The sequence below is a fragment of the Gossypium hirsutum genome, chromosome A08 (genome assembly GCF_007990345.1).
Source record: "Gossypium hirsutum isolate 1008001.06 chromosome A08, Gossypium_hirsutum_v2.1, whole genome shotgun sequence".
Lineage (NCBI taxonomy): Eukaryota > Viridiplantae > Streptophyta > Magnoliopsida > Malvales > Malvaceae > Gossypium > Gossypium hirsutum.
The window spans coordinates 57,414,974-57,433,347 of NC_053431.1; positions in this window are offsets into that span (position 1 = coordinate 57,414,974).

The window sequence follows — 18,374 nt, forward strand, 5'->3', positions numbered from 1 at the left end:
TGACATCTTGGTCTATTCAAGAGATGAGACCGAACATGCTGAGCACCTGAGATTAGTGTTGCGAATTTTACGGGATAAGCAGTTATATGCTAAGTTCAGTAAGTGTGAGTTCTGGTTAAGAGAGGTTAGCTTATTGGGTCATGTGGTATCCGCATCGGGTATTCGAGTTGATCCGAGCAAAATTTCAGTCATACTTAACTGGAAGCCTCCGAGAAATATTACTGAGGTTCGGAGCTTTTTGGGACTTGCCGGTTACTACCGACGGTTTGTAAAAGGTTTCTCGATGATAGCCACACCGATGACGAAACTACTTCAGAAAGATGTTAAGTTCGAATGGACGGAAAAATGTCAGAAAAGTTTTGATCAACTAAAAACTTATTTGACTGAAGCTCCAATTCTAGTGCAGCCCGAATCAGGCAAGGAGTTCGTCATTTATAGTGATGCATCCCTACTTGGGTTGGGTTGCATATTGATGCCAGAAGGTCGAGTTGTGGCCTATGCATCGAGACAATTAAAGCCACATGAGAAAAATTATCCGACCCATGATCTTGAACTAGCTACCATTGTGTTCGCCTTGAAAATATGGCGACATTACTTATTTGGTGAGAAGTGCCATGTATACTCGGATCACAAAAGTCTCAAATATTTGATGACTCAAAGAGACTTGAATCTGAAACAAAGGCGTTGGCTTGAGTTGTTGAAAGATTATGAGCTTGTCATTGATTATCACCCGGGAAAGGCTAATGTGGTTGCGGATGCCTTAAGCCGGAAATCACTGTTTGCTTTACGAGCGATGAATGTACACTTGTCTGTTCTACCCGACAATGTGTTAGTAGCTGAATTAAAGGCCAAACCATTATTGATTCATCAAATTCGTGAAGCTCAGAAAGTCGATGATGAATTGGTTGCAAAACGGACTGAATGTGTTCCGAATATGGAATCAGAGTTTCAAATCGATGATGAAAATTGTTTGAGGTTCAAAGGTCGTTTGTGTGTTCCAAGAAATTCAGAACTCATTTCGATGATTCTGAACGAAGCTCATTGTAGCCGAATGTCAATTCACCCGGGGATTACGAAAATGTACAACGATCTGAGACGCCAGTTTTGGTGGCATGGTATGAAACGAGACATTTCCAATTTTGTCTCGAAGTGTTTAATATGTCAGCAAGTGAAGGCGGAACATCAAGTGCCTACGGGTTTACTTCAGCCGATCATGATACCTGAATGGAAATGGGATAGAATCACGATGGATTTTGTGTCTGGGTTGCCATTGTCGACAAGTAAGAAAGATGCGATTTGGGTTGTTGTTGATAGACTAACTAAGTCGGCTCATTTTATCCACGTACGTACGGATTTTTCATTGGATAAACTAGCTGAATTGTATGTTTCTCAGATTGTGAGATTACACGGGGTACCGATTTCTATTGTGTCGGATAGAGATCCGAGATTCACCTCGCGATTTTGGAAGAAATTGCAAGAAGCTTTGGGTACCAAGCTGCATTTTAGCACCGCTTTTCATCCACAAACCGATGGTCAATCCGAGCGGATAATTCAGATACTTGAGGATATGTTGAGATGTTGTATCCTCGAGTTTAGTGGCTCATGGGAGCAGTATTTACCTTTGATTGAATTCGCTTACAACAATAGTTTTCAATCAAGTATTAAGATGGCACCTTACAAGGCTTTGTACGGGCGTAAATGCCGTACACCATTGTTTTGGACCGAGCTCGATGAAAGTAAAATTTTTGGAATTGATTTGATTAAAGATGCCGAACAGAAAGTAAAAGTAATCCGTGAAAGTCTGAAGGCAGCCACAGATCGTCAGAAATCGTATGCGGATTTGAAACGAAAGGACATTGAATATCAGGTGGGAGATAAAGTGTTTCTTAAAGTTTCACCTTGGAGAAAGATACTCAGATTTGGCCGTAAGGGCAAGTTGAGTCCGAGATTCCTTAGGCCGTACGAAATCTCTGAACGAGTTGGTCCAGTTGCGTATGGATTGATTTTGCCCCCTGAACTTGAAAAGATTCACGACGTCTTTCATGTTTCGATGCTTCGACGTTATAGATCTGATCCGTCACACGTAATTAATCCATCAGAGGTTGAAATTCAATCCGACATGAGTTATGAAGAAGAGCCGATTCGTATCCTAGATCGTGAAGTGAAAGAGTTACGAAACAAAAAGGTTCCTTTAGTAAAAGTGTTATGGCTCAAACACGGGATAGAAGAAGCTACTTGGGAAACCGAGAATGCCATGAAAGAACGATACCCAAACCTATTTACCGATAAGATTTTCGGGGACGAAAATTTCTTAAGTGGGGGAGAGTTGTGACAGCCCTAAATTGATCCTAGTCGAAAAGTGGTTTCGGGACCACGAAACCGAGTCTTATAAATAATTAAAGGTTATATTCTGTGTTTATGATGTGCGTAAATGCTTGTGTGATAGTTCCATACTTTAATTTGGTCAGTGTATGTGAAATTTATTAGTAGGGACTTATGTGAGACAATTTAGAAATATGCTAGGCAAGTGTTAAAGAGGCCTATTAATATATGTGGGAAAGTGCTTGTCCTTGCATGTCAAATTAGCCAAATTAAAGCATAGTGGCCGGCCATGCTATGGGTGGAAACATGTCACAAACATGTTATGTTAGTGATGTATGTTAGGAAAAATAAAATAAGGAGCATGGTAATAAAATAATGAAAGGGAATATGATGAAAACAAAGAAAAAAAAAGTGTCCATCCTTTTTCATTTCTTTTGGCCGAAAGTTCTAAGGAAGAAGGAAGGAGCTCTTGCTTCATGTTTGGCTTGGAAGAGGATTAGGAGGAGGTTCGGCCATACTTGTGTCTAGGATAAGGTATGTTTGATGTTGTGCCATGAGACTCATGCATGTTTTTAGTTGTTAGCTTGAGTTCTAACTAGCCCATGGTTCAAATCTTTGCTATGTCATGGAGATGATATTCGGCTAAGGTGGATTGGTGTTGATGTCATTTCCATGCTAAAAGTGAAGCTTTGTAATGATGCATGTGATGGTGGATTGATGACTCTTGAATCTTCTTTTTAGCATTTTTGAGTGAGACATTAAGTTCTTTGTTTAACCATGACCAAAATTGAAATGGTATGGTGTTGTGATGCATTCGGCCATGGTAGGAAGTAGAAGAGAAATGTGGTTGTTGTTCACGTTATTTAGATGAGAAATGGTAGTAAGGTGAAGTGCAAATGTTAGTGTTTGATTTACTAGTGTGTATATGTGTATTAGCCGAGTTTTGAATTTGAAACAAAATGGTATGTAGTCAATACAAGTAACCATATTTGTAGGAAGTATTAAGCATATACTCGGCCTCAACCTAGACATGTATATTCGGCCACATGAGATAGGTTGGTGTTGCATGTGTTTGGTTAGAGGCAAGCATATTGATACTTTTATCTTGGCTTAGATAATCGGCTAAAAGAGAGTGTGGGCTAAAATGTTGAGTTTGATTCATGATTTCCATATATATATGTGACTTTAATGCCTAATGAATATATGGGCTAAGTACCCTGAGGTTCTCTTTTGATGTTCAAATGAATTGTGTTAAATTGCTTAATGTGATTAAAAATACGCATGACCATTGTGTATTTGAGCTAAAAGGTGGCCATATGACCTATCAAGCTCCTTGTCATATTCGGCCATAAGCTAGCATAAGGAGACTTTAATAAGTTAAATTTGTTTGAATTAGCTCAAGAGCTTAGAGGACCACAGTTGGATAAGGGAAAGGAAAAAGTTATCGAATAGCCGCCGAAAACGTTCGACCACATCCGAGGTAAGTTTTCGAGTAATGGAACTTAGATTATGATTTGATTAGATCATGTTTTAAGCAAATCAAAATCATGCTCTTTGTATGTGGCTATTGAGCCGAAAATGATTATGCTCGATAAGCGACTTGTGATTGAATCCTAGTTATGAAAATGAAATATAGATGTGTCATGATTTATTGATATGTGTATGGATATTCGGATGATAACCGGGCTAAGTCCCGAAGGCATTTGTGCGAGTTACCAAATCCGGGCTAAGTCCCAAAGGCATTTGTGCGAGTTACTAATTCCGGGCTAAGTCCCGAAGGGATTTGTGCGAGTTACCAAATCCGGGCTAAGTCCCGAAGGCATTGGTGCGAGTTACTATAACCGGGCTATGTCCCGAAGGCATTTGAGCGAGTAGCTATATCCGGTTAAATTCTGAAGGTACGTGATTTGGGAATGAGCGATCTTGCTGTAATAATTTCAATTAATACACTCGTAAAATCCCAACAATGAGGTATGTTTCGTATGTGCATTGGAATAGTTGATTTCTTTCGAATATTATGTGCTCAGTCGAGTAATGAGCTTCCGGCCTTTGACTAAGATGATCCCTTATGTATGAATATAGGGGTTGGAATGTGAAGTAGGAATGATTTGAGAATATGTATATATGGAATTATCCGTTTAGTTATATGAATGCCATACTTCAATTGTGCTTAATTTCATTGCTCAAAACTTGCTAAGCATTAAATGCTTACTCCGTTCTATGAATTTCTGTTTTATAGATTTTGGTTCGTCAGCTATCGGACTCGGGATTATTGAAGTCGAAGTCTCCCACACTATCAAAGCCCCTTTTGGTACACTTTTGGTTGAATTTTGAAATGGCATGTATAGGACTACCCATTTTGTTGTTGGTCATGGACCCTTTGGTTTTGTATAAATTTGGATAGCCATGCGAAAATGGCTTATATACACTTTGAGCTTAATATTATAATCGTCTTGTATGATGTTCATTAAGAGGTATGGAAATGTTTGGGAACGATTAGCCATTGGAATGGTTAATCATGATCATATTTTGTGCTATATATGCTAAAGGGCTAGTTGAATCATGGAAACTATGTAATAGGTAAAGTTTACCCTAAAGGCTGATGCTGGCAGCAACAGTGATGTGGATGTGAAAAATCACTAAAAATAGTAGGAATGGAATTAAATAGTAAATAAATTATGTAATCGAACCTTGATAAATATATTTTCATAGGAAAGTAACGGAACGGTCATATGAACAGTATATTATGAGATGTTAAAGTTTTCGTGAAATAGAGCCAGAACGTTTTCTGGATTCCCTATTCCGACTTTGGAAATTCATTATAAATTAACCAGAGATAATTAGAAGTCATACCTTATATGTATAGATTCCTTGTTGACTCTAGTTTCATTAGAAAGAAACGGAATCAGTATTGAGGCCCTGTACAGTGAGATATCGAAGTTGTAATGTGCAAAGGTCAGTGTAGTCGAACCCTGAAACAGGGGGGACTTTAACTAATAAACTGTACTAATTGGCTTGACCAAAAATTTTAGAAAAAAATTTGTAGATGAACATATGAGTCTAGTTTCAGGAAAAATTTACGAAACTGGTTTTCGATTTTTGAAACTCAAGATATGATTTTTAAGGCGACAGTGATGCAGTAACCAGCTTGTCTGGAAAATTTTCAAATGGACTGTGAAAATAAATGTATTATGTCTGTTAGCACCTCGTGTTCGACTCCGGCAACGGTCTCTGGTACGGGGTGTTACATAAATTTCTTACATCGAGTGTCAACTCGTTAATTCTCTTCAAGCCGAATACTGACTTTGGGTTGTTCCATATCACACCCTAAACCGAGCCTAGGAGTTTAGACTGAATTTTGTAGGTTATATTGATCACCGAAGTGATCGTAGGAAAGTTTTTACAAAAAAAGTTATCTCAAAATTCCATTACAAACATATTTATCTCTTTACAAACCAAGGATATTTAATCTTTCGGATTTCAAACAGAAATATTACATTTAAATTTAATTTATGAATAAAATTAGTTTTACGAGAAAAATCAAAAGACGAACTTGTACCACAGTCCTTAAAAAAAAACCTCACAATTCAACACCGAATAACAAAGTAGAAACTAAAGCTAAGAATTGTTATTTTATTTTTAACCGTGACTGTCCGAGACCTCTGCATACTGTGTCCAGTGTTAGAGTTCAGAAACATACCTGCAAGAGGAAACACTAAAGGGTAAGCTACATTAGCTCAGTGTGAGTTCCAGATGTATAACAACAAATTTTTAGAAACTGGTTCAAAAGCAAAACATACACACAGATATACACAGAACTAGAAAGTGAACTTGGAACCAACGTCCCAACAGAAGGGAACAATTTAAGCACACCATGTCCTACACAGATATTCAGTCACATATGTTATTTTGTCAAACAAAACACAATCAAATAATCTTCACCCAGAACACTCAAATAAATGTGTATGAATGCAATCAAGTAACAAAACCCACCCGTCCAGCCAACACACCTCTCTGTTGTAACAACCTATTTTTAGTTAAATCAGAACAGTGGTTTAAAGACCACAAATATGAAGTCAAAATAACTATTTTATTATTATTTTAATGTTTATAGCATGATAGTATAATTGTGTGAAAGTTTTGCTTAGAAAATTTATCATTTGAATGCTTAATTTGATAAAAAGGACTAAATTGTGTAAAGTATAAAACTTGTGTTCTATTAGCTAAAGGTGTCTAATAACTATGAAATATTAAAGTGGAGGTCCTTATATGGTAATTCGCCCATTTATGAGATAGTAGATGATAGTGGCTTGGTATTTGGTGTAATTAGTATATGTTTTAAAGGTTAATTATGTAATTTGGTAATAAATGATAAATTAAATTAAGTAAAACAAGCTATCATCTTTTATTTTTCTCTCTTCAACCAAAAATAAGTGAGAAAGAAAGCCATGAGAGCTTGAGGTTTCGGCAAAACAAATTTACCTTGCATTTGTATGTATTTTGACTCGGTTTTTAATGATTTCTATGTTTTCGGAGTTGTTGTAGCTTAATCTAGCTAGCCCAGGGATTATTTGTAAAATTGTTAAAGGTTTAGGGTTTTGCCATTGATGAATGTTGATGTATTTTAATGTTTAATGGTAGAAAATGCATGGTTGTTGTTAGATAAACAACATTTGTTAAGTGATTTTTAGTGAAAATGCAAATTAAGGATTAAGTTGAGAAATGTGGAAACTTTGTGGTTAAAATGTAAAATAAATGAAAATATGGCCTGTTAGGGACCTAATTGAAAATCAGCTAGAATGGGTTGTGGTTGAATTGCATGAATTTGTAATTTTATGAAATAAGGACTAAATTGCAAAAAAGTGAAATATTAGAGGCAAATGTGTAAAGTGGCTTTAAAGTGTATTTTGGACTAAATTGAATAGAGAGATTATTAAATAAGCTAAATTTGATATTATATAGATCGAGAAAAGTGAAATACAGACTTAGACCGGGGAAAGAACAAGGTTTTGGATTAATCGATTTGTTTCGCCGTTTTTGCATCCGAGGTAAGTTCGTATTATTAATAAGCTTAATGTTATATGTGTTTCTATGCTTAAATAGTATAATTGTGATAATACGACATTGTCGAATCTATCGACAAAGCATTGACACAGTGAGAATCCCAGTTGAACCTTAGGAATAGATAGGATACTAGGGACATCTCATTAGGGGTTATTGTGATTATGTAATTCGGGTGCTAGTCCTGTACTCCTATCGGTGGCTGAGTATACTGGCATGTGTTGTGGTTACTTGACAGCTTGTGTGAGCAGCACTGTGTAGCTACGTCTTGACCGACAACTTGTGTAAGTAGGCCCGTTGATAGCTTGAGAGTGAACAAATATGTGATATGAGTTGAGATAGCTTTGGCTATGTATGTGGCACTTCAGTGTGAGATTCCCGAGTATCCGATATTATTTCGAATGGTTCAATGGGAAAAGATAATGGTATGTGAATGTAAGCAATTGATACAGATCAGTTTAGGTACTTGTGATAAGTTGATAAATTTATACATGATACATAGAATTATGGCAATGTGCAAATTGTTGAATTGAATGTATTGCTTATATTTACTTATGTTCTTTAAATTGTGAATGAATTGGTACATTATACTTATTAATCATATGAGCTTACTAAGCTATAAAGCTTACTCTGTTTATTTGACAGTATTTATAGTGATTTCAAAGCTAGCTCGGATTTGGGGATTGTCGAAGACTTCATCACAGTATCCTACTATCACTTTGGTACTTTTGAATTTGAGAATTTTAAGTATATGGCATGTATAGGATTATGGTCATTTTGGTTATGGATTGATAATGAATTTAGGCATTTGAATTGACTTGTAAAAGTCTAAAGTTTGGTTTTGTATATAGCCATGAGTGTTGGCTTTATTTGGTTATGTATATTTATGTGTATATGGTTTGTGTTGTGAGTTTATGGATGAATATATGATGCTTATGGATTATAGATATTGTGGATGTCAAATTTTTGATTTTGGAGAAGTTATATGTTTGTGAAATTGATGCATAATGAAGCATGTTTGAAAATGTTTAATTAGTTGATTTGTATATGTGAATTTGGTATAAGTGGAATGGACTATTTTGTGACTTGTGTGTAATGTGGACAATGGTATAAAATTTTCATGAATTAGCCTTGATTTGGTTGGTTTGAATGATTATATAGGTTATGTTTTGGTGCAAATTGGGTTGATGTAGGTGAAAGTATGATTGGGTGGTGAAATGGCTTGGTAAATAGCGTATTTTTCTCCACACGAGTAGAGACACGGGCATGTGTCTCAGCCATGTGTGACACACGGTCAGGTTGCATGACCATGGGTCTCCTGGTATTGTAATTGAAATCAAGTCAGTATGCTCCACACGGCCTAGCACATGGGCGTGTGACTTGGTCGTTGGCCTAAGTCAGTATACCCTACAGGTTTGGCACGGCCTGTAACACGGGCGTGTGTGGCCATTTCTAGGGCACACGGGCTAGTCACATGGGCATGTGTGTTGGTCATGTAACCCAAGTCAGAGAGTTACACAAGGTCGGACATGGGCTAGAACACGGCCATGTGTTTTCATTTCGAATGTTCACACGGCCTGTGACACAAACGTGTTCTCACACGGCCGGGCCACACAGGTGTGTGTCCTCTGTATTATGGAAAAAATTTCTAAGTTTTGTAAAAGTTTCCTGAGTTATCAGTTTAGTCCTGAACCTTTTCGAATGCATGTTTTGAGCCCCGTAGGCTTGTGTTAGGGACAATGTGATTAAGTTTGAATGATTAATGCATGAGATTTGAGAAATGTATGTGAAATGTATGATTATTGTGCTATAAGTCCGGTAATGCTCTATAACCCTATTTTGGTGTTGAATATGGGTAAGGGGTGTTACATCTGTCCACCGATCACACCCCGTAGGAGTTGATTAAGCTCATCCAACCAAACACACCACATAGGACCTTGGAAGGCCTATCCAACCCTACACACCATGCATGTGGACTAAGTCACTCAGATATTAATATGTAGTAGGGCTGGCGTATATGCAGTATAGTGCAATGCGGTAGTCCGTTGTATAGTCATGTTGTAATTTAGATTGCCAGATCAGATAATAGTATGTAGCAAAGATGACGTACATGTGGTATAGTGCGGTAAACCGCTGTACGAATAAATTACAGAAGAATTGCCAGATTAGATCAGAATCAGTCTCCCTTCTCTTCGTAACCAACCCAAAGTTTTATTTTATGCAAATGTATGTATGCATACAATCTCACAGAAACAGTGAACACATCGGCAGACAATCAGACAGAAGCAGATATGCACACACACATAGAAAATCAGGGTTTAGAATCAATCATCTCACACAATAGTCACAAATAACACATAAGCTGAAGCCCCATTCAGAATCCTAATTACCCCCACTGAAGATTAGCCAAGGGTTAAGGCATACAGATACATTCTCAAATCAAAAGCATTCTCAGAACCAATAATAAATAACTTAGGACCACACGGCCGTGTCCTCAGGCCGTGTGGGGGTCAAAACGCCCCTATGGAGAGAGGCACATACCCATGTGAACAGGCTGTGTAACTCACTTCCCAATTACTAAAATAGAGTACAGGGTAGACACGATCGTGTTAGGGTCTCACACGCCCGTGTGCCCACCAAACATGTCCGTGTGTCCAAAACACACGCCTATGTGGGATCCCTAAATCTCCAAATCAGCCACATGACCATGTGGCCAGACCGTGTGGCGCCAAAGCACTAAATCCCTAATGCCCAAACACACATGCCCGTGTACCCAGGGGACACAGCCGTGTGTAAATCGACAAAAATCCCCAAATGGGCCACACGACCGTGTGGCGCCCAAATCAGCCCAAAAACCCTAATTCCCAAAAGCAGAAGGCCATGTGAATTGGAACACGCCCATGTGGCCACCCGTGTGGTCACAAAACCACCCTAAAATAGCCTTGAAAAATGTGCTTTTAGCCATGAAGCACTTTCTAGCCCTCGAAAGTTCAAAATTACACCAAACCATACAAATTCTAAGCATAAGGCAGTGATAACACATCGTAAACAATCAATTTGCGAACACACACATAAATGCCGACTTTCACAAAGTCGAATTGAGAATTCAAAAATAAATAAAGAAGGATGCAAAACCCACACCTGATTCGTAATCGGAGACGCACTGACACTGACTCGACGACGGAGGAGAGAAACTCTCAAAGATCCACCTGTAAGAACCTTTTCCAAAGGAAAATAAAGAAGAAGCAAAAAGAATAGAAGAAAAAGAAAAGAAAAGTGAATACGGATCTGAGCTAGCTTTGATTCAGTATAAAACATAGACAAATAACACAAAGTAATCTTCATAGCTTGGTAAGTTCGTAAGTGAATAACTCAATTCATCAAATAAATGCAATTTCAATCAATTATACATTACCAAATCATAACCATATTAATTACAAACCTTTCTCATGTCTCAAAACATGATTAAGTACCATCTCATTGAACTTTCTCTATTTAATACTCGAATGGGTTCCGTATGTACCTGTGTAACCTCGTACTAACCTCTTTCTCAACCATATTATTCATTTACCCATTGAACCATTCAGAATAGAAGTCGGATACTCAAGTATCACAATCGATAAGTACCTATACCATGGCCCGTAGCCAAATCAAGGTAACTTATTTCAGAGTACATATACCATGGCCCGTAGCCAAATCAAGGTAACTCCTCTCTAAAATACCTATACCATAGCCCGTAGCCAAATCAAGGTATCATTCGCACCTAAAGTGCCGATTCAACTTAACCCATGCTTAGCCGATTTATACATGAGTCCCTATCTGCCCAAAACTTTCATTTATTTCACATTTCAACCCTTCAGTTTGCATATTTCACAATTTAATCCTTTTTCGACATTTTTGTCAAAAATCACTTTACAAAACTAGTTTAACTATCAACAAACTTTTATAATCTATCACCAATCATCAAAATACTCAAGTATTCAATAATGGAAACATGACAACTCTTAACAGTTTCAAAAATTAAGGTACGGGCTAGCTAGAATACAAAGCAACGATCTCAAAAACGTAGAAATCATAAAAAACTGAGCTCAAACCGTACCTTAATCAAGCTGTGTCTGCTGAACCCTAATTTTTCATCAATGGCTATGTTTCTTCTTCAATATTCGGCCAAAGGGAGAAAATATGGACAAAAATTCATTTTGTTATGTTTTAATTAACCTTTATTAACAATTTACAGAATTAACCTTGATAACATTTATTAGTTACACCAAATGTCATGCCATTATCATCCACTATCAAAATAATGGTCTAATTACCATATAAAGACCTTAACTTTAAAGTTCTATAGTTATTAGACACCTTTAGCTAATAGAACATCACTTTTGCATTTTATGCGATTTAGTCTTTTTTCTTAAACGATAAAATTAGCTCACGAAATTTTCACATACATAAAATAATATGCTGTAAACACCAAAAATAATATTAAAATAATTTTTTGACATCAGATTACTAGTTTCAAAACCACTATTCTGATTTAGCTAAAACTGGGGTGTTACAATTCTCCCCCTCTTAAGGATTTTCGTCCTCGAAAATCTTACCACTTAATAGGTTCAGGTATTGTTTTCTCATAGCATCCTCAGGTTCCTACGTAGCTTCCTCAACCCCGTGTTGATGCCATAATACTTTCACTAATGCAATTCTCTTATTTCTCAACTATTTGATCTCACGAGCTAAAATTCCAATTGGTTCTTCTACATACGACATATCTGACTGAATTTCAACCTCGGTCAAGGAAATGACATGTGAAGGGTCAGATCAATATCGTTGAAGCATTGACACATGAAACACATTATGTATTTTTTCTAACTCAGGTGGAAAAGATAGTCGATAAGCAACTGGCCCGACTTGCTCGATAATCTCATATGGTTCGATAAATCGTGGACTCAATTTCCCTTTTCGACTGAATCACAATATCTTTTTCCATGGTTATACTTTCAGAAACACTCTATCCTCGATCTGAAACTCAATATCTTTCTGTTTCAAGTCTGCGTACTATTTCTGTCGATCCGAAGCTGTTTTCAAACTATCGCGAATTGCTTTCACTTTTTCTTCAGTTTCTCTTATTAGATCAACCCCGTGAATTTTATTTTCGCTGAGCTCACTCCAATACAATGGTGTTCAACATTTACGACCATATAGAGCTTCGTATGGTGCCATTTTAATACTTGATTGAAAGATATTATTGTAAGCAAACTCAATTAGCGGTAGATAATTCTCGCAGCTACCTTCAAACTCAAGAATGCTACAACGCAACATATCTTCAAGTATCTGAATAACTCGTTCAGATTGACCATCCGTTTGAGGGTGAAATGCAGTTTTAAAATGCAGCTTTGTACCTAAAGCATCTTGCAATTACTTCCAAAATCGTGATGTGAATCTCAGATCTCTATCCGAGACAATAGATAGTGGCACTCCGTGCAATCGAACAATCTCTGAGATATACAACTCAGCTAATTTATCAAGTGAATAATCCATTTGTACAGGAATGAAATGAATCAATTTTGTCAATCTGTCAACAACAACCTAGATTGCATCTTTCTTTTTTAGAGATAAGGGCAAACCCGATACAAAATCCATTATTATTCAATCCCACTTCCACTCGAGAACCGTAATAGGCTATAATAAACCTAACGGCACTTGATGCTCAGCTTTGACTTGTTGAAATATCAAACATTTTGAAACAAATTTTGAGATATCTCGTGTCATGCCATGCCACCAGTAATGATGTTTCAAATCGTTATACATTTTTGTGCTTCTCGGATGCACTGATAAACAACTACTGTGTGCTTTATTTAGAATTCTTAGAATAATATCAGAATTTCTTGGTATACATATTCTATCACGAAACATTAAACAGTCATCAGGCCCTATTCAAAAATTTGAATCAGAAGTCGATTCACACTGAGCTCGTTTTGCTTGTAATTCATTATCAAATTTTTGAGCCTCATAAATCTACTGTAGAAATAACAGTCTCGCTTTCAACTTGGCCACTATCAAACCATCGTCGGAAAAAGCTAATTTTTTGTTCAAAGCACGTAAAGCAAATAAGAACTTTCGACTCAAAGCATCAGCAACTACGTTCGCTTTCCCTAGATGATAGTCAATCACTAATTCATAGTCTTTTAGCAATTCTAACCATCTTTGCTGTCGTAAATTTAATTCTTTCTGAGTCATCAAATATTTCAAGCTTTTGTGATTGGTAAGAATATGGCATTTCTCACCAAACAAGTAATGATGCCAAATTTTTAATGCAAACACTATCGCTGCTAACTCTAGATCGCATGTCGGATAATTCTTTTCGTGTGGCTTTAACTGTCTCGAGGCCTAAGCTATAAATTTTCCTTCCTACATCAAAACACAACCTAGGCCATTAAATGATGCATCACTAGAAACTACGAATTCTTTACCCAACTCAGGTTGAATTAGCACTGGTGCCTTTATCAATAATGTTTTCAACTGTTAAAGCTCCGTTGACACTTTTCTGACCACTCAAACTTAACATCTTTTTGAAGCAATCGTGTCATCGGAGTTGCAATCATCGAGAAACCTTTCACAAACCATCTATAATAACTAGATAGTCCCAGAAAACTACAAACTTTGGATACATTTCTCGGAGGCTTCCATTCTATAATCGCAGAGATTTTACTCGGGTCAACTCGGTTACCCTCAGCTGAAACTATATGTCTTAGAAAACCAGCCTCTCATAGATAAAATTCACATTTGCTAAACTTTGCAAACAACTGTTTATCTCTCAAAGTTTGTAACACGATTCTCAAGTGCTCGGCGTGCTTAGATTCATCATGAGAGTAAATCAAAATATTGTCAATAAACACAACTACAAATCGGTCTAAGTACGGCCTGAAAATCTGGTTCATCAAATCCATAAAAACAACAGGTGCATTCATTCGTCCGAAAAGCATAACAAGAAATTCGTAGTGTCTGTACCTTGTTCTAAATACAGTTTTTGGCACATCCAAGTCTTTCACTTGCAACTGGCAATAACCTGATCTCAAATCGATTTTCGAAAACACTATTGCCCCTTTTAACTGATCAAACAAATGATCAATCCATGGTAAAGGGTATTTGTTCTTTCTAGTCACTTTATTCAATTGTCTATAGTCAATACACATTCTCATCGTCCCATCTTTCTTTTTCACAAATAACACCAGTGCACCCCAATTAGAGAAACTCGGTCTAACAGAACCTTTATCTGTCAACTCTTACAACTGAGCTTTCAACTCTTTTAACTCAGTCGAGGCCATTCTGTACGGAGCTATCGATATCGGTGTAATGCGTAGGTTTGTGCAAGTGTACACAATCGTTATCAAGTAATAAGTAAGTATTGAGTTATCGTCTCCACAAGGATTGTATTTGTGCTAAGTCACTTAATTTGTAAAATTATATTAAAAAATTGGTAAATAAAAACACAATTTAGTTGAGAAGTGATGATTAAAATATATTAAACTAAATGCAATGATCCCTAATGCAAATTAACCTACGTATGAAAACTATATGGATGAAATAGATTTTAGCAAAATTAAACACAATTTGCAACCATTATAACATAAATAAACTAGGACAATTACTTTAATTAAACTCAATTTATTGTCAACTTGCTTAATAATATTCGGAAAAATATTCCATGGCAACTCGATCTTTCATGAGTTTGGAATCCACGTTAGGTCCTTTCAGAATCCTTTACTTGGTAAATACACATTTTACTGATCCTTATTTAGTAAGGGTTTCTTAGCGTGCGAGGTAACAGGGACATGTGTTAAGGTTGTTATGCAACCTGTAATTTAATCGGGTTAGGATCTAAATTGAGCATGCACATTTCAATTTGCGTCCACTAGCCATCGCCTGGATAGGATCGCTCAGCTAATTCAGGTGCATTTCAATCACGTATGAACGAAATACATACATTATTTTAATTGAAAATATGATTGATTGAGGCGCAAATATTATAAGCATAAATCTAATAAATATTATTTAATCAAAGCAATCATCCTAGCTTAAAAAAATTAAGCTAACACTGTTGTAAACAAGAACATAGATCACATAGCAAACATCTTTTAAATTGAATTAAAAAAGAAAAGAAAGATTAAACCCAATTCAAAGTGGCTGTCACCTAAAACTCTGACTGACGAGGCTCCTTCGTTCCTTTGCTTTGCTCCTTTACTGATGGCTCTCCAAGATGGGCGACCAAGGGTTTTTTAAGAGGCCCAAAAGCTAAAATCTTTATGAAAAGATGATAATAGGCATGTGGAGAAAAGAAGAATGCTAAGAGAATGAATGAGGAATGAGGGATGAGTGATTAGGGATAAGGGATGAGGGATGATTAGAAATGTGAGAGTAAGGTCTTATTTATAGGTGAGGAGAGGAGAATAGTTTACTAAAAATAGAAGTTTTCATCTTTTAAAGCATATTCCATGGGTAGCCGGCCATAAATTGAGGAAGTTGAGCTGATTTTTGCTTCATTTTTGGTCAATTTGAGTGCCACAACAACTCAAGACTGAAACTCGGTCAAGTGCAAATCTTCAGGTAAATCTCTAATTTCTTCAACTCTTCAAGGACCTTGTAAAATTAAACCAAAAAGTGGGACAGCCATGTGCAGCTAAATTTTGGGTTGACTTGGTCCCTAATTTAGATGGTTTTGTAATCCAGCAAAGCTACCAGACCTGTCCAGAATAAATCAACAAGTTAGAGGACAAAAGAATAAAATTTATTCAATTTAATTAATTAATTTAAAACCCAAATTATTATGAAATATTTTAAAATGAATTATTAAATATAATTTTATATTTTATTATTTAATTTAATCATGAATGACCCACTTATGTCTTAAAAAATATAATATATACAAATTAATATAAAATAAGCCATTTATTGCATGAAAACTATATAACAAAGCATAAATTCACATTTTAATAATTTTTATGTCCTAATTTCATATTTTCACATATTTCATTAATTTATTAAACAATTACTTAGTTTTAACAACAATTTTAAGTAAAAAGGTGATAAATAAGAAAGGAAAAATCCTATATATTTTTTCGTTTACAATCGGCGTTGTCCCTAGTACTAATTCAATACCAAATTCAACTTCTCTGATAGATGTTAAACCCAATAACTCTTCGGGAAATACATCTAGATATTCACACACAACTAGTACTAATTCAATATTTTTTCTGTTACTTTCGTATCAAGTACATAAGCAAGGTTAAGAGGTATTACCGATCAATACACATCATTTGTCATACATAACTCAAACATTTATGCATTCATATTCAAATACGATTCAGCACAGTCACATTATCCTTTATAAGAGCCTACGAGGCCTAAAGCATGCTTTAAAATTGGTTCGGGATTAAACTGATAACATATGAAAATTTTGGAAACTTAGAAAAAATTTAAAATACAAGGGTTACACGCTGATGTTCCTCATGCCACTTCAGACAAGCCCGTGTGAAAACAGGGCATACATACTGTCTTGGGTCACACGGCCAACCACACGCTCGTGTGTCTAGCCTATGTGCCCTTCGAAATGGCCACACACGCTCGTGTGCCAGGTCATGTACTAGGCCGTGTCAATCCTGTAGGGTATACTAACTTATGCAACAAGACCAAGTCATACACCCGTGTGCTAGGCTGTGTGCCATTTAGGGGGTATACTGACTTGTATCACATGACAGGTCACACGCCCGTGTGTGAGATCGTATGGAGCATACTAAATTCAAATTAATTTCAACACTAGGGGAGACACAGTCGTGTAGCATGACCATGTGTCATACACGGCTGAGACACACGCTCGTGTCTCTGCCCGTGAGGACAAAAATAGGCCATTTGCAAGGCCAATTTGCCACCCTTATTCATACTTCACCTAAACAATCAAAATGGTACAAATTCATCATACAATTGATAGCCAAAATCATCATCAATATACACAATTCATACCATATCCATTTTAACAAAATCGATACTCAAGTCAATGCCAATTACCTATTCAAACACTTATGTCATCAAGCATTAATTCACAAGCATATAACTTCTCAAGTTAACAACTTAAATCACACCATATAAATCATTTACCGAACTCAAGATATAACCATTTGAGCAACTATGAAACCGTAACCACATTTATACCAAAACATACCAAAATAAGCCATCACTCATGGCTATATATACAAAACAAACATATACATTTACAAGCCAACTCTCATGGCTATATTCATAGCCAAAGTATCACAACTAGCCTATATATGCCATATATCATATATACACAACTCAAAAGTACCAACTTAGGTGATTGATAGTGCGATGATGTTCCCTATGAATCCCGAATCTGAGCTAGCTTTGATTCACTATAAAGCATAAACAAATAACACAAAGTAAGCTTCAGAGCTTAGTAAGTTCGTAAGTGAATAACTCAATTCATCAAATAAATGTAATTCAATCAATTATACATTACCAAATCATAACCACATTAACTACAAACCTTTCTCATGTCTCAATACATGATTAAGTACCCTCTCATTGAACTTTCTTTATTTAATACTCGAATAGGTTTTGTACATACCAGTGTCACCTCGTACTAACCTCTTTCTCAACCACATCATTCGTTTTCCCGTTGAACCATTCGGAGTAGAAGTCGGATACTCAAGGATCACAATTGATAAGTACCTATACCATGGCTCGTAGCCAAATCAAGGTATCATTCGCACCCGAAGTGCCGATATCATGGCCTGAAGCCAACACAATAACTAAATGATATGTCACTAGCATCCTAAACTATTCCTAAGGTTTAACCGGGAAGTTTCACTTGTCGATTTCATCATCGAACACATCCGTAGAATCATATTCAAAATTTAATCATTATCTGTAATTTCATAATCACAGTTTATGCTATATCAAAGCATATACCATACATTTAT